Source organism: Amborella trichopoda, chromosome 11 (genome assembly GCF_054954075.1).
Source record: "Amborella trichopoda isolate Santa Cruz 75 chromosome 11, AtrichopodaSantaCruz75HAP2 v2.0, whole genome shotgun sequence".
Taxonomy (NCBI): domain Eukaryota; kingdom Viridiplantae; phylum Streptophyta; class Magnoliopsida; order Amborellales; family Amborellaceae; genus Amborella; species Amborella trichopoda.
The window spans coordinates 17,993,507-18,021,486 of record NC_142346.1 but is presented as its reverse complement, the minus strand read 5'-3'; the positions used below and the strand labels follow the sequence as shown (position 1 = coordinate 18,021,486).

The 27,980-nt window shown below is 45.5% G+C and overlaps 1 long non-coding RNA gene across 2 annotated transcripts; it reads left to right on the top strand.

Moving 5' to 3' along the window:
• LOC148779788 (uncharacterized) lies at positions 1-27,885 on the top strand. 2 transcript variants are annotated; one of them, XR_016044186.1, is made up of 3 exons: positions 1-357; positions 1,964-15,702; positions 26,395-27,885. It is a non-coding gene; the product is annotated as an uncharacterized LOC148779788 (long non-coding RNA). The 2 variants fall into 2 exon arrangements; XR_016044185.1 differs by lacking the exon at positions 26,395-27,885 and having other exon boundaries at positions 1,964-17,666.
• The last annotated feature ends 95 nt before the right edge of the window (positions 27,886-27,980 follow it).

Sequence of the window (27,980 nt, the reverse complement as noted above, 5' to 3'; positions counted from 1 at the left end):
CCTTTTAAGGCTTGAATAAAGTTCCATGGTAAACCATGGAACTCGAGAAAGGGAACTTTTTATTCTTTTGACCCCCCGACAAAATTTAGCCCATTGCCCTAATTTTCTTTCGAGCATCTCTTCGCGTTGCTCGACTACTACACTCGTCTTCCTTCCTCGCCTACAAGTTGCTGCTACTGTGCGCCTTCCACTCTCTTCTTCCTTCCTCGCCTACAACAAGCTGCTGCTAATGTGTGCCTGTCATTTTCTTCTTCCTTCCTCGCCTGCAACAAGCTGCTGCTACTGTACGAAGCCTGAAGCCACCATCGGCCATCGCTTTTTTGTCTCGCCATTTAAGCATAATCACTCAAAAAAGCTGTATATACGCAATCCATTCTTTACTTTTATTCAATGTTATCAGCTTTTTGAGCAATTGTGCAAACAATCCACTACCATTATTACTTTTTTGAGGGATTATTCAGTATTTAAGGTTATTACGAGCAGCAAAAAATTCTGTGAAAGCTTAGATTTCTCTCTCATTTATTTTTATTTTATATGGTTTTTTATTGTTGTTGAAGCTCTTTAAATCTCCTAAAAATCCCTAAATTTGTTTTTAATTTTCTTGCATAAATCCGGGCAATTTCATTGCTTAACAGAGGGATCTGTGAAGAACTTGTAAAATCTACCATCTTTGAAATATTTCTTTCACTTTTTAGTTTTATTTTTATATTGTTTTGGGTTGTTGAAGATCTTCGAATCCTCTACATAAACCCTAAATTGATCTCTTTTATTTCTATTTTTTATTGTTTCTCTAAATTGTGATTTTGTTAGTTACTGTAATCAGTATTTTACTCTTCTCTGTGTTATGTTTTCTGAGAATATAATTCTGTTTTTTTAGAATATTGAATTATATTCTTAGGGTTAGGACTTATAATTTATTTTGGTGTTGAATTTATTATGTTATTGTAAGAAATTATTGTTCTTAGTATTTGTTTTCGAGATTGTGATTTCTTTATTTAGTGTTATCAATATTTGATAATGCGAAATTAAATTGACGGGGCTAGGGCCCATAATTTGTTTTGGTGCTTAATTTATAGTGTTATTGCAAGAAATTACTGTTATCAATATGTGATTTCTAGATTGTGATTTATTTATTTAGTGTTATCAATATTTTGTTTGTCTTCGTGTTATATTTTATGAGAATATTGAATTAAATTCATAGGGTTAGGGCTCTTAATTTATTTGATGCTGAATTTATAGTGTTATTGTAAGAAATTCATAAGATGCAACTTTCACATTTTTACTTTTATGATAGATATTCCTTATTCCTACTCTACTTGATATCATGTGATTTGTGAATAGACGTGACTGTATGGTACATTGTTTTATATGCTTTTATTAATTTCTCGTCAATAATGGGGTAATGCTTTTCATTACATGCTTATTGTCATGTGTTGTCTTGCCTATGCAATCGTGTTGCAAAATTGAGAATGTCACATTTATCTGTGTGTTGCCATATTCCATTTTCGTGTAGTATAGTTCATAACCTCTTGGATAACAACTTTGAAATATAACTATGCTCCAGGAGTTTCTTTGAGAGTGTCCCCTTGCTTTTTGTTGTTGATAAAATGTTGCATGAGTTTCTCAATGCATCTAGTGTGGGGGTTTTTTTTCTTGAGTAGATAACGATGGGAATATTACTTTTTATATTTACTTTTTATTATTGGGTTTGTTTAGTTTTCCTTAGCTGCAACTATAAATGTTGTAGCTACCATACTCTTTTTGTTACCTTTCTATTTTTGATGAATAACTCTTATGGGTTCATGAAATCTGAATATAATTGTATGAATTTAATTGTATAGTCTATAATAATTGGTAATTGTATAAAATATATGGGAGCATAGTCCATAATAATATGTGCAATGGATGTGTGGTGGTCAATGATTATATAGAATATAATAGGTCCGTTGTTTTCCTATTATAGGATGGACCCACACACTTCATCAAGCATGGGCAATGAAAATATTGGATGCAAGAGAAACATCCAATGGACACAACCAGAAAAAGACTTCTTCATTCAACTTATGGAGACCGAGATTAGGGCTACGGAGCAAGGGGGAGGTTTGATAAAAGGTGCATGGAAACGTATGGTAGACTCTGTGACAATGAAATATGGGTCAATAAACACCTTAAGTAGGGTCAAAAGTAAGCATAAGTTTCTTAGGAAAATGTACTTTGATATCAAAAAACTTGTGTTTGTATCAGGTTTCAAATGGGATGAAGTAGGAGGATAGTAACAGCAGAGGTTGTTGTTTGGAATGACTTTCTGGCAGTATGTACTTACTCAATTGCGTAGTCTTTTAAAATGTTGACTATGTTTCAATACGAATATCGCTAAAATTAATTTATGATCTTCTATATGTAGGAGAATGAATGGGTAAATAAATATCATAATAAGACCTTGCTCGAGTATTCACTGTTAAGTAAGATCTACGAGGGTGGCACGGCAGATGGAACTTACAAATCTATTGGGGGTGGCATTAGAATTGAGCCAGAAAGGCCCAACACTGCAATCTCAAATGACCTCGCATTAAAAGTCCAGGATGAATCTAGCTCATCCACATCTGATGACCCAGTATCATCTAGATAAAAAAGAAAACGGTCTCAAACTCTGATAGGAACACATAGCTGAAAAATGTAACCCTCCATCGTGGAGTCCATGTCTTTAGCCATGATAGAGACGGCTCAAAGCATTAAGATGCTGGCATGTGACACTGTAAGTAACAGCAGTACTTTTGTGGTGGATGATCCATCCAAGGCTAGGAGAGCCTATAAGATTTGTTGAAGGCATGTGGAAAGCAGGTGAAGTTGGTGATGGTGCCCTTCTAATGGCGGAAAGAATTGGTTAGGTGCCTAGATCTTGCCACCCCAGATCTAGGTGATCGAGTGACATGTGTCTTTGGTTTGGAATCCCCGGGACCTGAGACCGCTCTCTCGGGAACCTCGATCAAGAACAAGGGCAGGTGTCCAACTAGTGAGAGAGGAATTTTGGATGTGAGATGGGGACCAACCTCACCTTGGTCCTTGACTTACTCGAGCTGACTCGTGCGGGTGCCCTCGTAGATCACGATGGAAAGCCCCCCAACTGTTTCAGCTGGCTCAGAATCGCCTCCCTTGACCTACAATCTCCTTGTTCTCTTCACAACACTTCCACGGTTAATTTTCGAGACAAGTGGGCCGAAGGACCCACCCTTGTCTTGGGGTAATGCACATTCATATGGCAAAGAATATGAAAAGTTAGCGTGATGAAGGGGAAGGTTCGAATAAAGGTCGAAAAGAGAAGAGAACTTGATGAAGTGACGAGACTAGCATGATAGCCGAACCAGTGACTGACTCGGAGTGGTAGCAAGTTGGGCATGATACTCAGGATCAGCACGATGGCAATACTATCGAAACCAAGGACGATATGCTTGTCCCAATCTTGTGTGGCAGCAAGACGAGCATGGTACTCAGTACCAGCATGATGGCAATATTGCACGACATACAAACTGCTATAGCAATGCTAGACCGAGTCTACCCCAGGTCAAGTGAGAAGAGAATAGAACAAAGAGAAGGCACGAGACTGCGAAGAGAAGGGGTCCCGACGGCACTAGACGTCGCTACCCACAGACGTGGAGTAATAGTGTCGCGGCCCTTGGACGGCACTAGACACTATTGCTCACGGTCAGAGGGTGAGCAGTGAACTAGAGACGGCGCTAAGCATCGCTGTTAGCAACACGAGAAGGCAGCACACCCCTTCGCAGTGGCAATAGCCTCTTGTGAAGTGCGTGGCGATAGCCATTTGTGAAGGGCGTAGTGATAGTTCCTTCGGAGGCACAAGGCAATGGGCGCGGTATGCTAGAAAAACTCGTGGATAGTGATGGGCACCGAGTGCACGAAAGAGGCTTACGGATGGCGTTAAGCACCAAGCGCATGAGGAAAGCTCGCAGATGGCTAAAGGCACCTAGTGCATGAAGGAAGCTCACGAACGACGATAGGTGTTGCCACGACCCTTCGCGAGCGGCTATAGGCATCGTTGTTTGCGATAGGCTCGCAATAAGGAAAGACCCCTGCGGGCGGCAATAGACATCGTCCTCTGTGCTTCTCACGGAGAGGCAGAGACGAATGATGACGAAGAGGAAACAACTCACACATGGCGCTGCCATCGCTTGGCACGACCTGTGAAGCCACAAGAGGGGGGTAAGAAAGAAAGACGCATGCACGACACTGCCACTGCCATGCATGGCCTCTGAGAGAAGCTCATACAAAGAAGAAGAAGAAGAAAGAGAAGAAGAGAGAGAAGAAGAAAGAGAAGAAGAGAGGAAAAGAAGAGAGAGAAATATTTACCTTGAGCCTTGGGGTATCAATCCAAAAGTTTCTCTCTCCTTCCACTCTCTCCCCAAACGTGACCCAACAATGAGAAGGAATGGGAATTTTATTAAGCAAAAATTCTCTTTGGCCAAGGGTCCTGCGTATAATGGTAGTACATGGTATATACAGAGTTTTGCCCAAACATGGGTGGATTATTCAAAATTAATTCTAATTGCTGAAATTAAGATTTAACTGAATTAAAAGAAATTGTAAAAATGGGTGCAAAATGGCTAATTTGCCCCTTCTTAACAATTCATGGAATTCTAAAGTAGTCCTTGTGCCGCCCTAGAACGTGCGTGATCTTTCATGGATGATCCAGGGTTGCTCTGATGCATGTTTGATCAAAAGATGATTGTTTTCTTGTAAGTCTCAGCATGGCGATCGATTTGATACCACTTCAAGCCATGGATCGTGTTTTTAAGCCACGATCATGAGACTTGAAATTTGGATGAATCTTGAAAGTCCGGATCGATAGTGTGCTCGTTCCTTGATATTTTTCTGTGATTTATTCATAAGATCACACTTAGCATGCCGTCACGATCGAGTGGCAACAACCGCAGCTCGATTTCATGTCTGGACGAGGATTTTGCAACTTTGGAGTTTTTACCGAAATCTAGAATTCCGGCATCAGAATTTGCATTCACTTCATCGACTTCCTATGCGGAATCCGACCATTCATCATGTACGAGGTTTGGACCAGTGGTAGCCCTACACTTATGCACGCGATGGAACTAGTTTTACGTCGATCGGGCTTGCGAGCGGCGTGATTTGGCTGCTCGAGCAAGGCATGATGCTGCTGATTTTCTGCAACTTTATTCACGGATCAGCAAGTTCTCTCTAGCTTTTCTCCATGCGCGGGTATCGTTGCGAGACGTGCCACATATCAAAACGCTAGTCTTGACGAGACAAGCATATTCACCAAATTTAAGCACGATCTAACTCGAGATGGGTGAGACATGAGGGTCGAAAGTTACTGTTTGTGACTGCACCTGTAATGGACTTTAGTTGCAGGGTGATCGCACAGGAGTAGTGTGTGGCCTACCCCTTTTCGGTATTTTTCCTATAATGTCTTCTTGGAATGTCTGTTTAAGCTGAAATTTGACCCTTGTGGGTTTTCAACTGTGCCAGATCCAATGACTATGGTCCCACAGCAAATTGACACACCAAAAATATAGATCTAATTATAGCCATTTCAGGGTGCGAGAGGTTAATTATGACGAAATTTTTCCTCAGTCTGCACTGCCTTAGGCATATTGGAATGCGACGAAACATGGCAGAAGACTTTTTGGAGTCCTTATGAAGATCTTGACTAGTTCTGGGGCCATTCTGAGATTGTCAAAATTTCCATTGTATGTTAGGCTTTATTGACCGGCTTCTCCCTTTTATTCCGCATTGGGGACCCATGATGATGAAAAATGTCTTCCAACAACATGCCCCGTCGAATGTTGTACTTCGAGAGAAGCTAGAAGGACAATTATTTGCAAAATTTCCTCTGGCTTTATTTCTTTTTTTTTTCTAGACACAGGACTACGTGAACCTCGAGGAGATCCACGCAATCCTATAACTAGGAGCTCAGACATTTGGATGCAATGTACATGTCCATCAGTGGAGACTTTAGGGGAGAAAAAACTTTTGAGAGATCTGTCGAAGTCCTCACCCTCAAGGGACTATTTGTGATTCTGATAGCTGAGGACTTTGTGTGGACCTCATTGGTCAGAATCGGGCCCATCTAGCCCCCAAGTGCTATGAAATTTTAGTCGACATTATTTGCTGCTACACCAGATATGCTTTTGATTATCAGGGTATCTTTGTGGGTCCCATCCAGCAGGGTCTAGTTGGGGGCTTTTTGTTGGCCTGTCCCGAAGGTCTGGGCTTGTTGGTTAGTGGGAATTTTGGTGAGGCTACCTCGTGGGCCCCCCTGCCAGGTCCAGTTGGGGGCATTTTGTTGGCATGTCCCTAAGGTCTAGGCCTATTGGCTAAGTACGGTTTTTTGCGAGGCAACCTCATGGCGAGGCATCACCCTGAAGTCTCTAGCAGGTTGGGTCCTGGCTTTGTCAGTTTCTTGCTTCATAGGGGTTTTTAGCGTTTTGGAGGGATCTTTCGATCATCATCCTCACCCTCAAGGACTCTCTTTGTTTTTGGAGTTAATTTGTGTGGGAGATCTTATGAGGCTCTCACTCCCAGGTGAGCCATTTTGTGTTGTAATTGGATGCTGGCAGTTGAGGATTTTGTGTGGACCTCATTAGCCAGAATTATGTTTGTTTGGCAATTGGGTGCTGGCTGAGGTTGTGATGCTGCGTCAACTTAGTTTTTTATTGGTCCAAGCGTCCTTTGCATATTTTTCACTTGAACTTGGGGAGCGGTGCCATAGAGACCGTTTTCACCAACTTCTTTTTATTTTTGGGCCCTTTTACCGATGACCTTGCGGTCATTCCACCCTTTTCATACATTTTTGCTCACGGTGCGCATTTGACCGTGCCACGAAATTCTTTTACTCATGGTTTCATGACTATACCCGTCTGTCATTTTTACTCATGGTGTTCCCTTGTCCAGGTATACATCATGCTCGTTATTTTTCTTTTTTTTTTGTGAACACGTGTTTAAGGTCATGCCTTCAGGACGTGTGCGAAGCCTTTTAACATCATGCAGTTAGGACGTGCACTATAGTTTAGGATCATACAGTTGGACCATAGTAGAAATGAAAGGCAGTTTGTAGAAGCCATGGGGTGAGCATGGTAGTGATTTGACTCACTTTGGGGAGATGACACGAGGCTACCTGTGAAAGGAAGATGTATGAATGGAAGATGAAAAGTGGTGACCCACTAACTGATGACGAGTATGGATGGCGGGATGGTTCGCCATTTAATGAGCATGGGTGAGACTCACTAGGGAATGATGAATAGCAATGACGAAGTGAATGGATTCATTGGGGAAGTAATGAAGGTGGTGCACACACACGAATGAGTCGTTTAGGGAACACGTGCATGAAGATGCACGTAAAGGGGGTGTGCACGTATGTGGGGGGCGAGTTTAAGGTCGTGCCTCCCGGAACTGGGTAAAGCAGTTTAACGTCATGCGGCCAGGACGTGCACTATGGTTTAAGGTCATATAGCTTGGACCACGGTTATGCAGTTTAAATTCATGCAACTAGGACCATGCAGTTTAAGGTAGCGCAACTAGACCTCCACTATAGTTTAAGGTCATATAGTTTGGACAATGCAGTTTAGGTTCGTGCACTTAGACCATGGTTGTGCAGTTTAAGGTCATGCAGCACATACCATTTTGTGGGTGGTCGCCATGTAGGTGAAGTTGCATGGGGGATAGGTCTGTGGACAGCAATCTGACTCCTTGGGGATAAAAATAGCTAAGGTTATACACAAGCAGAGAGCTTGTAGATGAAGATGGTGGCCCTACGAAGAGTGGAAAGCAAAAGCGAACTTCACTGAGGGGGCAAGTGTGACTCCCCAGGAATAATGAGTAATGGTATACATGTAACTCTACTGAGAATGACAGGCCAAAGCACAGATGCAACCCCACTGGGGGTTGAAAGGATAAGGATGACCACCCTAACTCCCTGGGGATAGTGGGTCGCAATAGGATGTGACTCTTACTGAGGATGTTGGTGTGAAATAGACCCGTTGGGGATTTAAGGGGTAAGCAAATGCCCCCTTTTTCTTTTGGATACACCTATCTCCACTAGGGGATGTTGATGAAGTACACCTGGTGAAGAAGTGGTCCATTTCACAGCTTAAGTCATGCATATGGACTATTTGTCACGCCGTGCATTACAGTTTTAAGGTCTTGTAGCTCGGACCGTGGCGATGCATTTTAGAGTCATGCAGCTAGAACCATCCAGTTTAAGGTCGTGCAACTAGACCTTCGCTACAGTTTAAGGTCATGTAGTTTGGACCATGGTGCTAAGCCATTTGACGTCATGCGGCCAAGATATGCGCTATGGTTTGAGGTCATGCAGCTGGACCATGATTATGCAGTTTAGAGTCATGCAACAAGGACCATGCAGTTTATGGTCGTGCAACTAGACCTTTGCAACAGTTTAAGGTCATATAGTTTGAACCATGTAGTTTAGGGTCGTACATCTAGACCATGGTTGTGCAGTTTAAGGTCATGCAGCACGGACCATGGCTACAATTTAAAGTCGTGCATCTAGACCATGGCTGTGTAGTTAAGGTCATGCAGCACAGACCATGGCTACAGTTTAGGGTCCTATAGTTTGGACCATGTAGTTTAGGGTCGTGCATCTAGACCATGGCTGTGCAGTTTAAGGTCATGCAACATGGACCATGGCTACAATTTAGGGTCATATAGTTTGGACCATGTAGTTTAGGGTTATGAATCTCGACCATGGTTGTACAGTTTAAGGTCATGCAACATGGATCATATAGTTTTAGGGACTCGATGGGGAACAGAGCCGTCACTGGAGACTCGACTCCCTGAGGAGTGAGACTGTGATGTAGGGAATGGACTTCTTGAGGATGCAGATCGATGATCCAAGTAGAAGTGCCATATCATGAGCATGACACTAGGTGTTGGAAGGTGCACGCGGCGTTAGGCCCTCATGAATAATGTGCACGGCATTAGTCTCTGGTGAGGTGCACAGTGATAGTCTCTTGGTGAGGCACATGAGACGATAACCTCTTGGTGAGGCGCACAACGATATCCTCTTGGAGAAGCATGCTGCAATACCCGCTTGGTGAAGCATGCGACGATAACTCCTTCGGGTCTCGGGCCTAACCTGCCTCGGCCTGGTCTTATTTTCATCTGAAGATGATGAATGGAGTGTCATTTCGAATTTGTAAGGGGTAGTTTGTAGCACTGCTAAGCATAAAAGGCGGAAAACCCCATTTTACTAGTTTACCAAAATGTAAAATAGTTAAAGAGAGTTTCTTAGAGAGGGAGAGCAGGAGCTTCCATCAAGAGACTTTCGACAAGAGTTTCCCGACCAATACTCGCAGCATAAAGGCCTTCAGGAATTTTTTGACGAGCTTGAGCAGGTCGTGCGCCTTCGTAACATTCTTGCAAGTGCTTTCGAAGAGTGCTAAGGTTTTTTGAGTAGGGAACATGGGCTACTCAGAGTTTCGCCAAGACTTTTCCGGTGAAACTATAAGAGTCATAGTGGTGCTCTGTCAAAGTTTTGGTGCTTGTCCGGTAGTTCCGCAGTTGCGGAAAAACAATGAAATTCTGTTGAGCTGTGGCAAACCGCAGAAGTGCGAAGAAGGGAGAAGGGAAACCCGTAGGGTCAAAGGGGAGCTTTCAGGGGAACTTCGGACAGTTTTCTGCTAACTTTGGTCATCATTAAAAAGGTCTCTCGACGAGTAGGAGGGAGTTCCCGGTGAAGAGGGGAAACACTGGTCAGAACCCGAGGCGTTGCAAGGCCGTAACGGTCGAGGAGGTGAATGGTCGTGGGATGGCGAACAATCACCCTTCGTACGCAGTGTGACAGGCCACGCAGCGACAGGCCACGCATGCCCAGATTTTGGGCAATGTGGTGTGTCGCACATGTGACATGTGTAAACAGCTGGAGCTCAGGAATTTCTCCTTTACTTCGGTAGATGGCGATAGCCCCTTGGTCGTGAGATAGCGATAACTTATCTTTGGCAATGAGACGGTGATAGCCCATCTTTGGCGATGAGACAGTGACAGTGCTGCCTTTGGCCGTGAGACAGTGATAGTCCGGCCTTAGTACCTTGTACGTGGAAGTGAATCCTTTATCTTAACTTCATGGCCCAGCCTTCAGGTGCCATCCCAGATGTGAAGAACCTCCCACGAGCAAAGGAGCTTGGCACCGATGAATTCACCAGCAAAAGCTTGGTGAGAGGCGAGCCAATTTGGCTCACTGAAAGCTTATGTGAACCTTGATGGCCTTTGAGTGTCACTTTTGTGAGCGACCCTGTCCAGTTTGGGGTGTGTTAAACAGTGACAGCAATGTGAGGGTAGAGAAAGGGGTAGGCCTCCTGCATTGCCTACACCGAATTATAGCCTCGAGCAGGGACTTACTGACTTTATGCAAGAGGATGGTAAAAACCCCAGGCATGAAAGGGTCCTCTGCTGGCCTGCGAATGCAAGGGGAGCACCAATATTTAAAGGGCTATTCATCACGGACCATGAGAGTGCTGAGCCGTTTCAAAACTATTTTGAGGCGGGCTTCCTTACTGACCGTCATCCAATGCTCGGTGGGCTATTATGACCGTTGCTCAAACACTGTCAAAGTATTGCTGGAAACTTGGATTCATGTCAGTAATTCGTGGCTGCTTGGTCGTGGGGAGGCAGGAATAACACTGATGGACCTGCACTTCGTTGGTGGACTTCCGCTCCTCGATGCTATGTATAACGAGTTTGTACCCTCGAACTCAGTCATCTTTAGAGGGGAATGAGTAGGGAAAGAAGCCCTACCCGGTGGGCTTTAGGAAGTGTTTGAGATCTACCAGTAACTCTATGAGGAGCCCAAAAGTGGACAGGTCTCTTCCTTCAAATGGATAGCATTTTTCCACTGCGACTGTATGAAGCTAATTCGACACCAAGGAAGAAGGCGCCCCAAAAGGAAGCCCCTCCAGTCTTTAAGCTACGGAAGGAGAATGGGCATATCTTCCTGACAGCGAACCTAGTACTTTTCTTATGCAAGTTTGCTCTGCCAAGAGGGGCAGACATCATTCGTCCAAGCAAGTTCTATGTGTCCTGTGACATAGTGGGAGGAAAAGAGTATGCACTTGCACAACCAGTCCTGTGTAGCATCTATTATGGCCTGGGAGCCATTTTTAGGGGGAGACTATATCAAGGAGAAGGAGGGAACGACATAGTAAAGTAGGAGGCCTTCCCGGGGGATTTCAAAACGCCTTTCCCAATCCATTATGTTTATTGCTGGCTTGGAGCTTACTTCCCCGACACCTACCTCAAAAATAGGTTGTTGGAAAACACGATGTGCCCATTCCTTTTGAAGATTGTCGAGCAGAGGGCAATTTTCCACACACCTGGTCATGCGCGCAGCTTGTTCTATAATTACCATTTTCACATGATCCTTGTTGCATTCCTAATCGGAGGCCTCACAAAGCATGCATTGTTAACGAGCTGAGCCACCACCTAGACGGTGATTTCACCAGCCAAAAAGAGTTTATGTTTATGCAGAGCGTAAGGGGCGGAGTCCATGCGTACCGCACCATCCATAGTGCAAAGCTTGAGGGATACTTCCCTCATCGAATCACCCGGCATCATGGGCTAGATCAAGGATGCCTGTTTTCAGTGTTCTTCGAGAAGCGGCATAGAAAGGCTGCTAACTGGAAGAAGGACCAGTTGGGAACCCATCGGGAGTCTTGGCTCCCGAGGAATATTCGCACTGCTTGGGCCACATGCTTGAAGGCCACCAAGATCAACAAGTATGTGTTGCCCCATTTTGGCCAAACAGTGTGGGAGACAAAAGCCCATGCACGTTGGTGGCGGATCACCAATAAAGGGTATTGAGACGTGGACCACCCTTGGAAGGGGGAGAGTAGCCACTGGAGTCAAGATACAAGGCAGCGAAAGATGGCGAGGACTCCTCCCCTAGGCGATATATTCACTCTAGGCTTCCCCTATGACTGGCACGAGGTTGAGTGGCGGCATCAGATTGCTGGAGACAAGTCCATCCTCAGATTTCTCATTATGGAGAATGGGACAGAGAGTATTTTTTACAATCTCTCTACGATCTTCCAGTGGAAGGAAGGTCACAAGGTTCCCGAGTTCAAGACACGCCCAGTCTAGGACCTGAACAAACTCATAGGTCACGGTCCGCACAGCAAGTTGGCCACCAGTTCCTCCAAAATAGGCACCTTCAAGGTTGTTGCACCCAAGCAGGTGAAAGCAAAGAAGTGAAAGCGGGCTACCCCAGTGGCTCCCCGTGCTCCAGCTAAGAAGGCAACCAAGGCTTCAAAATGCAAAGGGCGTAAGATCTCAGCGGTCCTCGAGCCATAGGACAGTTCTGCACCCTCTACTTCTTTAAAGGGTTACATGTCTTCGATCATTTCAGACTCACCCTCGACCCTAAAAGATTCGCCCACTCCATCTCCTGGGCCCTCTTCAAGTTCTTCTGAGGCTGAGGCTGGTGCTCCGGATTTAGCCGCGCCAATTGAAATTGCTTCCAATCAGGAGGCATCTTCTGCGGTCGAAAGAGAGGATCCAGTCCCAATAGAAATCGATGGGGCTATCGATGGAAGCCTTGGGGCAGCCACCTAAGAAACTATGGTAGCAACGACTCCTAAGTCGCAGGAGGTTGCTGCCCCTACTGATGCAGAGGGCACGAACATGGAGGAGAAACCCCGAGGTCGGTCCAGGGAGAAGGGCCGATAGTAGATGTCATAGAGGATGCCGATGCTCCGGGGGTTGAAGAAGGGCCACTTGAGCAGCAGGAAGTTGTTGCCTCAGGTGATGTAGTTGTGGGGGATGGAGAGGCAGAATATCCTCAGGGATCAGACTTTGACTGCCCATAGGCGGCACCCCTGACTATGGAGGAGGTGGGCCATTTGGGAGAGCCTATGCTGTCATGGAAGACAAGGGCGAAGAAGGTCTCGAACCCTCCGAGGTGGAGATGGCGGCTCAAGAACAGAGGGAGAAGGGAGAGAGAGTTAGCCTTGAAGAGATTGAGGCTGCTTTGGAGCATATTGTGATTGCTCCAGAAAACGAGGGACAAAGAGAAGAAGATGGCCTTGAAGGGACCGAGAAGATGGCCTTGGAGGGATCGAGCTTGCTAATGGTGAGGCTGATAGGCCCGATGAAGAGGCTGCAAGGGCCAAGCATGTTGAAACTACGGCCCCCTTCGAGCCTACAACTAATGAGAGCCTGGGCTTCACAGTCCCTCAAGAAGAGCCAGCAACTCACAAGGTTATCATCCCTTCGAGTTCTACCGCGGATACTGGTACTCCTTCCATATCAGCAACCCCAACAGCATTGCCTAGGCTTAGCTTGAGTGGGATGTCCGGCATAATGATGGACATGCTTCATTTGGGCATGCAGAGGCTAAAGGTTCTGCCTCTTATTGAACTTGATGGTGCAATCCAGCAGTTGAGGCAGGTCTCCCTTGCAGGGGGAGTACCAAAGATCGTCCCTTACTTTGATGGCATCATGAATGAGCTAGAAGGGTGGAGAACAAAGGCCTTACGTGAAGAAGCAATTGTGCAGCAGCTGGAGAGCTCACAGTTACCCCCCTTTGGAGTCCTCACTTTTGTACGACTGTGAACTGGTAGAAACCTAATTTCAGTAGAAGGATGCTGCAGTCTCCTAGAGATCCAAACTTGCTGAAGAGGTCATTGCCCACCATAACGAGGTGATGACCCTGAAGGTGAAGATATTATGGTTGATGCAAAAGCTTGACAAGTTAGAGAAGGAGACTGCAGCTAGGGAATCAAAGGATAAGATGCTTGTTGATAATATTTTGGCTCTCAAGTACTCCTTGGAAGAACGGACCACCTTGATGGAGCATGAGGCGGAGCCGGTGGCCGAATTGAGAGCAGACATCAAGCGGGTGAGGGCCTCCGTCGAAGAGTGTAAGGGGAAGTTCATTGAGATCATTGATCATTTTAGTGCCTTCTTTCTATTTTCCTCTTTATTCCTTCTATTTTAAAGAAAATACACTTGTAATATGATCCTTGATGAATGAAATAGTTCTTTTCTCTTTCCATGTGATGCTTGACCCTTATTTTTCCCTCTTCTTTATTGTTGAAACGAAAAAGGATAGCTCACTCCTAACTTCGTCTTCTGATAGCTTGCCATGGCTCCAATGACCTCGAATGGGGGAGCAGTTGCTTCCTCACCTCTTAGCATTTGATTGGACAAGGGCTCATAATCCATGGTTCTCATGATTTGGGTAACTTGGTACTGGCCCAAAGCTAGGTGACGCTTCATGAACTTGAATCATGTGACAGGCCTAGGAATAGGAGCTCAAAGATGGCTCGGTTCTGACTTGAGCTACCAGGGCATCGGTGACTGTTAAGAATTCAGTCACCTGGGCCAGCATCTTTCATAGGCGCTCCCACTGCGACCTGTTGAGGCTGGTGCCTCCGAGCTCTCTGTTTAGAGTGTCAAAGTCTGGGCATTGTTGAGCTGCACCTGTAAAAGAAATATAAAATGAGGGAGGAGCAGAAGATTTAGAATGTTCTGGCAACTTTTTACGTCTTCGCCAGAAATGGACGTGTGCAAGGGGTATTTTAGGTCTTGCCTCGGCTCTAACTATTGGAGGGTGCTTTTAGCGTCGTCACCCATATTGAACGAGTCCTGAGTAGTTGATGACTCAGAAATGTCCTCGTGATCAGACAATGGGATAAGGTGAGTTGCGCCTGAGATGAAGTCTCACAAGGTCGGCAGTGGGGAAAGAGGCCTGAGAAATTCTTCCTCGACTGGTGGCTAAGGAATGCGATCCCTTCGGCAGGCTGGCCTGGGTGCTCGTCTCCTTCTGGATCCTTGAGGAGGTGCCTATCGGGCTGGTGAGTAGTCCTAGCTTGGTGGACTGCCTCGCGCCTCCAAGACTTGATCCTACTTCGCCCATGGTAGACTTCCCAAGGCAGAGAAGCCGAGGGCTCTTAAGGGTCCAGTGTATGCTCATACGGGGCTCGTAGTGAGGCGTTCTCATAAACGGGGGTGATGGCTTGGAAGCATTCTGGGAGGAAGGCACAAACAATGTGGCCTTTCTAGACTTTCTCCATGACTATAGCTTCGAACCTAGAGCATTCTTTCAGCTCGTGGCCTCATACTTGGTGATTTGGGCACCAAAGGGTTTTTGTACCCTGGGCAAGATGCGTAGGCTTCCTAGCGGGCTTGGGAGTGACGAGACCCTGTTGGAGCATTGCCTCAAAGAGGACTTGAATAGGATCTAGCTCAGCGCTTCCTTGGGTTTTTGTCGGGAGTTCTTCTAACACTGGTGGAAGAGGGACTTGGAGGTGTCCTTCTGGGTTACCATGAACTTCCTGGCCTTGCTACATCTTCTTTGCTAAGAGCTCATGGAAGCCCGTGCATTCACTCAGGTCGTGACCTCGTATCAGGTGATAAGAGCACCAGAGGTTCTCAGTTCCTGGGGGTAGGAACTTGGGCTGCCTTGTGAGAGACCCACGAGTCTGTGAGAGCCCGAGCAGGAGCCTATCTCTCAAGCTAGAGCAATTGGTCCTCGTGTGCTCGAGCTGGCACAGAACTGGAGCTGCCTCGAGCTGTGGGATGCAGGTGCATGGCACGTGCTCGAGAAGGCCTAGACTTGGGTGCGAGCTCAAGGCAACATGAAAGTTACCCCAAGGTGGGGCTCAAGTGGATGGACCACGAGCCTTTAAGTGTGTGTGAGGGGTGGAGACCCTAGGATCTCTGCCTCTGTGTGCCGAGCCTCTAGGTGTAGAGGTTCGGGGTGGTGAAGGAGTACCGGGGGTTACCTTACGGCGACCCTTAGAAGCGATGGCAATCTGCTTGCCTTTCACGAAAATAAATAGGGCAACCTTCCGGCGTACCTCAGTAATATGACTGGCAAGGGACTTGCCAGTAGCAGGGTGCGTGTTGTGTGCGGCAGCAGTTGTGCTACCAATGCAATGAGCCTTCGTGGAGAGCCTACCAGGACGAGGAAGCAGGGAGTCAGAGACCTTTAAGTCCCTTCTCGCACCAATCCAGGAGAGAACCTGGGAGTTAGACTGTAAGTCTTGACTCAAAAGGAGTGGAGGGAAGGAAGCTTGAGCAATTCGCTTCCCTGGGATAGTCACGAGTGTGAGGAGGAGAAAATCTCAATTCGGATGAACAGGTTGAATAACCCAAGTGCCATAGAAAGTAGTGCAAAAAGAAAAAGGTGATACTGATCAAACAAAAGGGAACTGATGAAGGGGTAATAAGTCCCCAGTGGAGTCGCCAAGCTAGTTAGGTACCTCGATCTCGCCTCCCTAAATCTAGGTGATCGGGTGACACGTGTCTCAGGTTTGGAAGCCCTGGGACCTGAGACCGCTCTCTCTGGAACCTTGTTCAAGAACAAGGGTAGGTGTCCAACTAATGAGAGAGGAATTTTGGATGTGAGATGGGGACTAACCTCACCTGGGTCCGTGACTTACTCGAGCTGACTCGTGTGGGCGCCCTCTTAGATCACGACGGAAAGCCTCCTAGCTGTTTCAGTTGGTTCGGAATCGCTTCCCTTGACCTGCAATCTCCTTGTTTTCTGCACAACACTTCCACGGTTAATTTACGAGACAAGTCGACCGAAGGACCCACCCTTGTCTTAGGGTAATGCACATTCATATGGAAAAGAATATGACAAGATAGGGTGATGAAGTGGAAGGTTCAAATAAAGGTCGAAAAGAGAAGAGAACTTGATGAAGTGACGAGACTAGCATGATAGCCGGACCAGGAACCGACTCGGAGTGGTAGAAAGACGAGCATGGTACTCAAGACCAGCACGACGGCAATACTACTCGAAACCAAGGTCGATATGCCTATCCCAATCTGGTGTGGCAGCAAGATGGGCATGGTACTCAGGACCAGCATGGACATCCAGACTGCTATAGCAATACCAGACCGAGTCTACCCCCGGCCAATTGAGAAGAGAATAGAACAAAGAGAAAGCGCGAGACGGCGAAGAGATGGGGTCCCGATGACACTAGACGTTGCCACCCGCAACCATAGAGTAACAATGTCGCAACCCTTGGATAGCGTTGGACATTGTTGCTCATGGTCAGAGGGTGAGCAGTGAACTAGAGACGGCACGAAGCATCTTCGTTAGCAACACGAGAACGCAGCACACCCCTCACGGGTGGCGATAGCCTTTTGTGAAGCGCGCGGTGATAGCCATTGTGAATCGCATGGCAATAGTTCCTTATGAGGCACAAGGCGAAGGGCGCGGGTAACAAGAGAAACCTACAGACGGTGATGGGACACCGAGTGCACGAAAGAGGCGTGCGGATGGAGATAGGCACCGAGCGCACGGACAACGATAAGCACTGAGCATGCGAATGAAGCTTGCGGACGGTGATAGGCACCTAGCGCACGAAAGGAGCTTACAGACGGTGATAGGTATTACTGCGACCCTTCGTGAGTGGAGATAGGCATCGTCGTCTGTGATAAGGGTGCAACAAGGGAAGACCCCTGCGGGCGGCAATAGACATCGTCGCCTGTGCTTCTCACGGAGAGGCAGAGACGAATGATGCGGAAGAGGAAACAACTCGCACATGGCACTTTCATCACCATGCACGACCTGTGACGCCATAGGAGGGGGGGTAAGAAAGAAAGAGGCATGCACGACACTACCACTGTCGTGCATGGCCTCTGAGAGAAGCTCAGACGAAGAAGAAGAAGAAGAAAGAGAAGTAGAGAGAGAAGAAGTAAGAGAAGAAGAGAGAGAAATATTTACCTCGAGCCTAGGGGTATCCATCCAAAAGTTTCTCTCTCCTTCCTCTCTCTATCCAAACATGACCCAACAATGAGAAGGAATGGAAATTTTATTAAGCAAAAATTCTCTTTGGCCAAGGGTCCTGCATATAATGGTAATACATGGTATATATATAGTTTTGCTCAAACATGGGTGGATTGATCAAAATTAAAACTAATTGCTAAATATTAAGACTTAACTGAATTAAAAGAAATTATAAAAATGGGTATAAAATGACTAATTTGCCCCTTCTTAACAATTCATGAAATTTCAAAATAGTCCTTGTGCTGCCCTAGAACATGCGTGATCTTTCATGGATGATCCGAGGTTGTTTTAGTACCTGTTTGATTGAAACATGATTGTTTTCTAGTAGGTCTCAGCATGGCGATCGATTTGATACCAACTTCGAGTCATGGATCGTGTTTCTAAGCCACGATCATGTGACTTGAAATTGATGAATCTTAAAACTTCAGATGGATAGTGTGCTCGTTCCTTGATGTTTTTCTGTGATTTCTTCGTTGGATCACACTGAGCATGCCATCATGATCATGTGGCAACAACCGCACCTCGATTTTGTGTTCGGACGAGGATTTTGTAACTTTGGAGTTTTGGCCGAAATCCGAAATTTATAGTCAATTCATCGGCTTCGTATGTGGAATCCGACCGTTCATCATATACAGAGTTTGGACCAGTGGTAGCCTGGACCTTATGCATGTGATGGAACTAGTTTCACGTCGATCGGGTTCGCGAGGGGCATGATTTGGCCGCTCAAGCAAGGCGTGACGCTGCTGATTTTCTTGAAACTTTATTCATGGATCGACAACTTCTTTCTCGCTTTTCTCTGCACTCAAGTGTCATCGCGGGGTGCGCCACATATCAAAATGTTCATCTTGACGAGAAGAACTTGTTCACCAAATTTGAGCATGATCCGACTTGAGACAGGTGAGAAATGAGCATCAAAAGTCACTGTTCATGATTGCCCCTGTAATGGAGTTTAGTTGCAGGGTGGCCGAACGGGAACAGTGTGCAGCCTACTCCTTTTCGATATTTTACTTATGACTTATTCTTGGAATGTCCGTTTAAGCTGAGATTTGACCCATGGAGGTTTTCAACCATGTCGGATCTAATGGTGATGGTTCCACAACAATTTGATTCACCAAAAATATGATTCTAGTTATAGGGTCCATTTTAGGATGCTAGAGGCTACTTCTACTGAAACTATTTCTCAGTCTACACTGCCTTAGACATGTCCAAATGCTACGAAACTTGGCAGGAGACTTTTTGGAGTCCTTATGAAGGTCTTGACCAGCTCTAGGGTCATTCTTAGACTGTCAAAATTTCCACTGTATGTTAGGCTTTATTGATCGGCTTCTCCCTTTTATTCCGCATCGCAAACCCATGATGATGAAAAATGTCTTCCAACAAGGATCTTACAAGATTCTACAAAGGTGGAGATGTTACTAAACATGGAGGATCCAAAGATGCAAAGGGCTTACTTTGATGAAGAGATGAAACACTTTCGATAACACTTTCGATAGAAATCTGATTGACTATGTTTAATTTTAACATTAAAGATGACTATGTCTAATTTTAACATCAAAGACTACTTCTTTCATTTCTATGTGGATGGTTTATGTCATTTAATGTCAAAGATTACTTAATGTTTGCTTTATGGATGATGGCTTCTTTCATTTCTATGATGGTTTGCTTTGTGGATGATGGCTTCCTTCATTTCTATGATGGTTTGCTTTATGGGTGATGGCTTCTTTCATTTATATGATGGTTTGCTTTGTGGATGATAGTTTCTTTCATTTCTGTGATGGTTTGCTTTGTGGATGATGGCTTCTTTCATTTCTATGATGGTTTTCTTTGTGGATGATGACTTCTTTCATTCGTATGATGGTATACGTTGTGATGATGGCTTCTTTCATTTATATGATGATTTGCTTTTTGTGTTTTGTTTTTGCAAATCTTTCACGCTCATTGTTGTGTGGTTATTGTAGGACTATTTTCAGCCTTGGAAAGCATTATATCCATGATTTCTAGTGTATGAATGAAATAGAATGGTAGATATTGATTTAAAGGTCTGTAGATAAATATAGGTGTAACTTAGGAAGGTCCATGGTAATATACTAGTGATCATTATAGCTCTTATGTCTGCAGGGGCTATTTGATAGTGGAATTTATGGATTCCCGATGGCGTCGGTTGGTGGTAGTATTATTTTTTGCATATACAGCGTGTTGGATTGGTTTTTGGTATATCACTACCCAAATGAGGAGGGTGCATGTTCATACTTCAATTTTTACTAGGGCAAATTATGTCCAACACTTGCTGTCAGCGCACCCATGTAAGTGCTTTGATAAGTTACGAATGGAGAAAAGTGCTTTTATCGGTCTATGTAATTTGTTAAAGGAGAGGACAAGCATTACAGATACAAGATATTTGGCAGTTGATGAACAAGTAGCCATATTTTTAAGCACCGTCACACACAATCAGCGGAATAGGGTGGTCCATGAACGGTTTCAACATTCTGAGCAAACCATAAGTTACTTCTTTCATAGAGTTTTAAAAGCAATCTTCAAATTGGAACCCTTGTTCCTACAACTACCAAGCAATGAAACACCTGCCCACATTGCTGGTGATACACTACGCTTTTACTCATATTTCAAAGTATGCGTGTGTTAAGTATTCCACATTGTCGTTCTCACATCCACAGAGAATTAATATATAATGGTGATTTGTTTGTCTTAATAAGATTGTGTCAGAGCTATTGATGGTACTCATATCCCTGCTCGAGTTTGTAGTCGATTGCATAATCGTTTTCGAAACATAAGAGGTTTTCTAAGCCAGAATGTTATGATTGCGGTTGGTTTCGACATGCACTTTCATTATGTACTTACAGGTTGGGAAGGATCCATGTCAGATTATAAAGTTCTATATGAAGCAATTAGTAATGGACGTAGTAGGCATGCAGTGCTTGTGAGTAATGCCATACATTATTTTTTGTTGCTTCGGTTTGTACAATATTTGGTGATGTAATATTTGATTGTATAATTAACTCAATTCACAAACATGGTACGTGAAAGTACTACCTTGTACATGGTGGCTATCCTACTATGCGTGCTTTCATAGGACCATATCGAAGAATCCGTTACCATCTAAACGAATTTATTTCAAGCCCACGAGCTCCTCAAAATCACAAAGAGTTATTCAACAAGCGGCATTCGACGCTTAGAAATGTGGTGGAGAGGACATTTGGGCTTTGAAAAGCCAAATTTCTTGTACTCAAGAATCAAATGCAGTATCCTATACGAATATAGGTAGATGTACTTGTTGCATGTGCAATATTGCACAACTACATCATGAAGACACAAGGAGCCAATAGCAAATGAGAGCTGTATTTTAGAAGGAGGGTTGAGAGTGAACTGGTAATTGACGGAGACGATGGCTTCTCGCAATTGAATCAAGCCCATGTTGATCATGATGATGGCATCAGTCTGTGAGATGCCATGGCGCCACAGTTGTGGGAGTCTTACCTAAGTCTCTAGAAGTTATTTTGCCCATTTATTATGTTGAAATAACACAGTCATCATTTGATTATTTGTTAAAATTTATACAAAGGTTGTTTGCTCTTTGAAATTTGGCTATTTTCTTAACCATTCACAATGTGGGTTTGCATTTTCAATTATGTATGTTTAAACTATTATAGGTTATTCTTGAATGGGCTAGTTTTATATATGATATATGGATGCCTGAATTGTGAATGTTGCTTGACATGCAACACACATGTCTTAACAGATAACATACAAATGTTGTGTGCCATTATAATCCTAGAGAGATAGAGAACACACAAATGTTGTGCGCATGACTTGTGAATGATGTATATTTTTGAATTGTGAATGATGTATATTTTTTCAGTTGGGATATGGATGCATCAGTGGTGAATGTAAGTAGTGTTGAAGTTATTACATGTTATTGTTGAATGGGCTGATTTTTTACTACTTGCTGGCTCCATTAGCAATGGCACCGGCGGCATTCTTATTGCCATCAAACATTGTTCAGAATACGTGTCATGTTCTGGTGGTTTTGATCTCATTTATGTGGACCAATCACTGCTTGAAGCTATTCCAACTAGCGCTGGCTGCATTCGGACTGCCACCGAATACCACTTGTCCCCCCATCTTGGTTGTACCTTTGTCTGATTATCAACCAATGAAAGTTCGACAACCTCACTTCGTACTGACGTCTGACATGTCAGTACGGGCCTGCCACGTTGGTAAGTACATACTGACATATCCCGTCACTTCAGTCACATCGACCAGGTTGTTTTCCTCCTGGTGAAAGTCTCGGGACCTGACACTGATGAAAATGGCGTTGGCGGCATTGACACTACCGCTAGGCTTCTTGATCATGTTGTAGCTTGAAAAGGGAGGCCCGGGGCATGACGTGCTAATGGGAATGGCGCCAGCTTCTGGGCTTCCTCTCATGCTATGACTAAAGTACTTTAGTATTTGGTAGTCCTCTAGTGCTTGTTGAGGTGACATCAAAGCCTTTCCTTGTGAATGCTCCATGGTTAGGCTGATTTGAGTGTGTCTTGCCTTGTTTCGCCCCTTGATGCCTTTGGTCCCACTGTAGCAATAAGGGTTTGGTGGAGGCTAGGTTTATGGAGAAGGGGTCCAGGTTGGTTGAATCGTTTATATTATTTGAGTGGTTTGTCTAGGACATTCAACCTATCCATAACGTTCCTAGTCGAGATCAAGGTGTCTACATTTGCCCCTCTTTGTCGCTTGTGTCTCGCATAAGCAATGAGACACAAAGCAACAAAGAAAAAGACTCTTGCAGTAAAACAGTTGGGTGGATGATAAAAGCTTGACTCATCTTCCACGGAGTCAAGGCCTCATGAGAGAGGGGCTTATCATATCTGGTGGTCTCGCCTGGGACTGGTGGTTAACTTAGCCCTTTTTTGGGGTGTCTCTTATTGGTTGCTCTTGGAATAATCGCTTGGGAAGCGGATGTTATAGATCTGTTTGTAGATTGTAGGGTTGATGTATGACTTCTCCAAAGATTCAGAGTCAAAATCATCTTGTATGGAATGCAGTAGTTCAGAAGGGCAGAGAAATCTCGACTGAATAGATCATAGATGGCCTCATATCCCAGGTGTGTTCCTACTGTTGTCTCAGGCTCGTGATGCCTTAGAAATTGCAAATTTTCCTTTTTGTTTTCTGGCTTTGATGGGGAATAGGGGTATGGTAGGCAGTTTCTACTTATCATAGTTATTTCCCGTTAGATCGAGTGACAAAAAGTGCAATATGGTCATCATTATTGAGGCCGTCCCGACTCCTTCGTTTTCAAAAATCATTTTTCAGAGCAATAAAGTTTTGAAATCGACAAGAAAGGTGTTAGAACAAATGCTAATGTCGTGTTATGATTTGAACCAAAAAGATTAAGGTTTTCGAAATCACATACATGGAGTGAAGGTTTTGATAACATTCCTAACAAGGTTGTCCCTAGTGTTGGATGTTGGAAGGTATTTTTCACCAACATGGGACCCCTGCTCAATAAAGGCCTAGCAAGTAGTGGAAATTCTGACAGTCTCAGAAACTGGCCAAGATCTTCGTGAGGTCTCTCAAGAGTCTCCTGTCAAGTTTCATCACATTCCGACATCTCTAAGGTAGTGCAAACTGAGAAACAATTCTGGCAGAATCGGCCTCAAGCACCCTGAAACGGACCCCTATAACTAGAACTAAATTTTCAACATCTCAAATTGATGTGGGATTACCACCATTGGATCCGTCATGGTTGAAAACACCTAGGGGTCAAGTTTCAACTCAAATGGACATTTCACGAAGAAGTTATAGGTAAAAGAGTGAAACAGAAGCCCGTGTTGCCACCCTGTAACACTATACCATTGAAGGGACAGTCACGACCAGTGATTTTCTATGCTTATATCTAACTTGTCCTAAGTTGGATCTCGCTCAAATTTTGTGAGCATGTTCGTTCAGTCAAGACGAGTGATTCGATATGTGGCACGCCCGTGACGATACCCGAGCTCGAAGAAAAGCTTGAGAGAAGCTGCTAATCTGTGAAGAAAGCGCAGGAAATTCAGCAGCGTCGTGCCTCACTCGAGTGGCTAAATCATCCCGTTCATGAACCCGATCGATGTAAGACCAATTCCATTGCGGGCGTAAAGTCTCAGGCCATCTTTAACCCAAGCCTTGTACATGATTAAAGATCGAATTCTGCACACGAAGTCGACGAACAGACTACAAATTCCGTCGCGGGAACCCTTGATTCTGACAAAAATTCTAAAGTTACAAAATCTTCATTCGGCCATGAAATCGAGCTATGTTTAGTGCCCCGTGATCAAAGTGGCATGCTTAGTGTGATTCTGTGAAGAAAACACTGAAAAACATCAAGGAACGAATACACTACCAATCCAAAGTTTCAAGATCTACTCAACTTTCAAGTCACATGATCGTGCACCAAAAAAACGATCCATGGCTCGAAGTTGGTATCAAATTGATCGCCATGCCGAGCCCTACAAGAAAACAATCATCTTACGATCAACCAGGCATCAGAACGACCGGATCAGCCATGCAAGATCACGCAAGTCCTAGGGCAACACAGAGACTATTCTAAAATTCTACAACTTGTTAGGAAGGGACAAATCTATTATTTTGTACCCTATTTTATGTTTCTTTTAATTCAATTTAATCTTAATTTCAAGCAATTAGGGTTACTTTTGATCATCCACCCATGTTTGGGGCACACTTCTATATATACGTACCATCATTGTACGTAAAAAACAAAAAAAAAAGATAGAGGCATACACATACAAGAGAGTGTTTTCACTTACTACACTTTCTCAAGATCTTACCATTGTTGTGTCACACTTGAGAGAGGGACTGAGGTGAGAGAAACTTTTGACCGGTACCCCTAGGTTTGAAGTAAACCTTCTCTCTCTTCTCTTTTTTTTATTCTTCTCTCTCTTCTCCCCTCTCTTCTCCTTCTTCGTTTGAGTTCCTTGCAAGGGTCATGCATGACAGTGGCAGAGTCGTGCATGCCTCTCCCTTGGTCTCACAGGGCACGCTTGGCGATGGCAATGCCATGCGCGAGTCTCCTTCCTCTTTTATCCGTCCCTTTCTTCAAGTGAAGTCTGTAGACGGCGTTGCCTATCGCCGCCCACAGACATAGCTGTGACGTCTCGGCAATGAACCTAGATGGCGAAGTTTGTTGCCATCTGTAGGGGTCTTCCTCTACTGCGTGTCTAGCGAAGACAGCAATACCTATCGCCGCCCGCTAGAGGCTCTGACAACACCCATCGCCATCTGCATTCCTCCTCCGCATGCCCGATGCTCGTCGTTGTTCTCCCTGCATCCCACCATTATCGTCGTGCGACCTAGGAGAAACTATCATCGTGTGCCTCGTCAGGAGCTAGTGTCGTCCATAAGGGATGCGCCGTCTCCTTGCATTGCCCACCGCGATGCCTACTGACGTTCGGATTTCCCCCTCTCTTTGTCATCTCGTACTTTACTATCACCTCTTTATCCTCTCACTTGCTTAAGGGTAGACCTAGCCTATCACTGACGCACTGACCTCAGTTTCGAGTAGTATTGTAGTCATGCTGGTCCTGAGAACTATTCCCGTCTTCCTACCACTCCGAGTCGGTAATTTCTGGTTATCATGCTAGTCTCACCCCTACATCAAGCTCTCTTCTCTTTTCTATCTTTCACCGAACCTTGTACTTCATCGCCTTCTCATGTGAATGTGCATTGCCCTAAGATAAGGGTGGGTCCCTTCGACTCACTTGTCTTACAAATTAACAATAGAAGTGTTGTGCAGAAAAAAAAAAAGAGGATTACAAGTCAAGGGAGGTGATTCCAAACCAACTCAAGCAGCTGGGGGGCTTTCTTTGTGACCTAAGAGGGCGCCCACGTGAGCCAGCCCTAATAAGTCCCGAACCCACCTAAAATTCCTCTCTCATTGATTGGTATACCTACCCCTGCTCTCAAGCAAAGTTTCGAGAGAGCGATCTCAAATCCTAGGTTCACCAGAAACCCGAGACACGTGCCGTCAGATCACCTAGATCCAGAAGGCGAGATCGAGGCACCTAACCAGCTTGGTGACTTCACTAGGGATTTACTACCCCTTAGCCTGTTCGCTTTTGTTTGACCAATTTTCTTTTTACTTTCTGCACCTATTTCTATGGCACTATGGTTGTTCAACCCGTTCATCCGGGTCGGGGACTTTCTTATCCCTCTATCCATGGCTGTCCCAGGGAAGCGAGTGGCTCAAGCCTCCTTCCCTAATCTCCTTCTGAGTTAGGACTCATGATCCGGACCCCAAGTTCTCACTTGGATCGGTGCGAGAGGGGACTTAAAGGCCCCTGTATCCCCTCTTTCTCGCCCTGGTGGACTCTCCACCAAGGCCCCTTGCATGGGTAGCACTCTTGCTGCCACGCACCCTGCTACTGACAAATCTCCTGCCAGTCATACTGCTGCGATACGCCGGAAGGCTGCCCCATCCATCCCTGCGAAAGGCAAGCAAACAGTTGTCGCTCTTGAGTCTCGTCGCAAGGCAACCCCCTGTGCTTCTTCACTACTCAAAGCCTCCACACTTGGACGGTCAGTGCACAGAGGTGGAGATCCTGAGGTCTTCATCCCTCGCACACACCCAAAGGCTTGTGGTCTATCCGCTCGAGCCACACCTCGGGGCAACCCTCATGTTGCCTTGAGCTCGCATCCAGAGTCAGGCCTTCTTGGGCCGAACCCTACATGTTCCATGCATTCGCTTTCCCCAGCTCAGGGCAGCGCTAGCTCTATGCCACCTCGAGCACAGGAGGGTCAACGGTTCCATCTTCCCTACCGACACACACAGCTTCACCTTGTGAGAGACAAACTCCCACCTCGTCCCTCACAAACACAAGCTCGTGGGTCTTGGCCTCCTCATGTCGAACCCATTGACCGAGCCTAAGCTGACCCCTAAGTCACCCGGACGGCTAACCCTAAAGGTGCACACGCACCATCTTTGCAGGTCCCTCTTGGATCTAGACTCAGGTGGAGTCATGAACCAGCTTCTTCCTTTGCAGCTTCCCCGACATCAAGCAAACACCTTGAGCCCTAGTACTCAAAGGTCTTCCCTAAGAGTACCATCTTGAGCCACCTTGAGTCAACCGAACACCAGGGCCTCACAAAGGAATTCGAGGCAACGACTTGATGTCAAACAGAGTCCTCCAACCTCCAAGATAAGAACCCAAGCTGCCCTCCATCCTTGGGCCTCACTCCCTGCTCCAGCTCGTAAACATAGCCCTCGCCTGTTCAAAGAAAATGGGGTAGTCCAGGTCTCAGGCTCGGTTCTGAAATGAGGTCCACATCCGCCTCAAGATCAAGCAGAAAAGAGGCATGAAGATTCTGACAGGGAAACCTCCAAGGCAGTCGAGGTCACCACCCCTGACGACCTCCTGCCCTGTAATCCCTTCTTCCCTCTTCAAACTCTGGAACCTGAGCAATTCCAGAATACTTTTCAATGATCACCACCCAAAAGTCACGGTCCCAAGACCGTCAAGAACCGGTCTTCATAAGATCGGTATACAAAGACCGTGTCCAGTTGGGGCAAGATGAGCCCCTGCAGACTGACTTGCCACACATGACTCGCCAGCCTCGACAGTCCGCAGCATCACCTAAATCTGACCTCCCAGAAGAAACGGTCAGTGTCTGGGTGATCAATGACTCGAACAACACTCAGGAGGAGCGGATGAACAAGTTCAAGGAAATTATGCAAGCCATCCTTAGGAGCGCCTAGAGGCCTCCAGGTCCCCTTTTTCGTCTGATTCCTCGACTGGTGAGGACACAGCTCCTAGGCAGACTCCCCTGCCGGTCTCCCAAGATAGCTCCTCTTCTCGCGGGGTCTCCCAAACCGACATAGATGTTATGATGGCCCATAACCTCAAGAACAAGGTCCCGAGCATGCAGGAGAAGCTGTCGTTTCCTCCGAACTACCAAAAAGAGCATACGGCCCACTTCCAAGCAGCCTGCCGGGAGATGGAAACTGACAGATGTCTCCTCCTTCTCTAGTTCGTCGAGACTTTCAAAGGACCAGCCTTCTAGTGGTATGCTCGGTTGTCGCCAAACTCGGTACACACTTGGCAAGAAATGGAGCAGTTGTTTTATCAACGCTTGTACGAAGTCCAAAGGAACGTAGAAATCATCAAGCTCCTCACCTTGA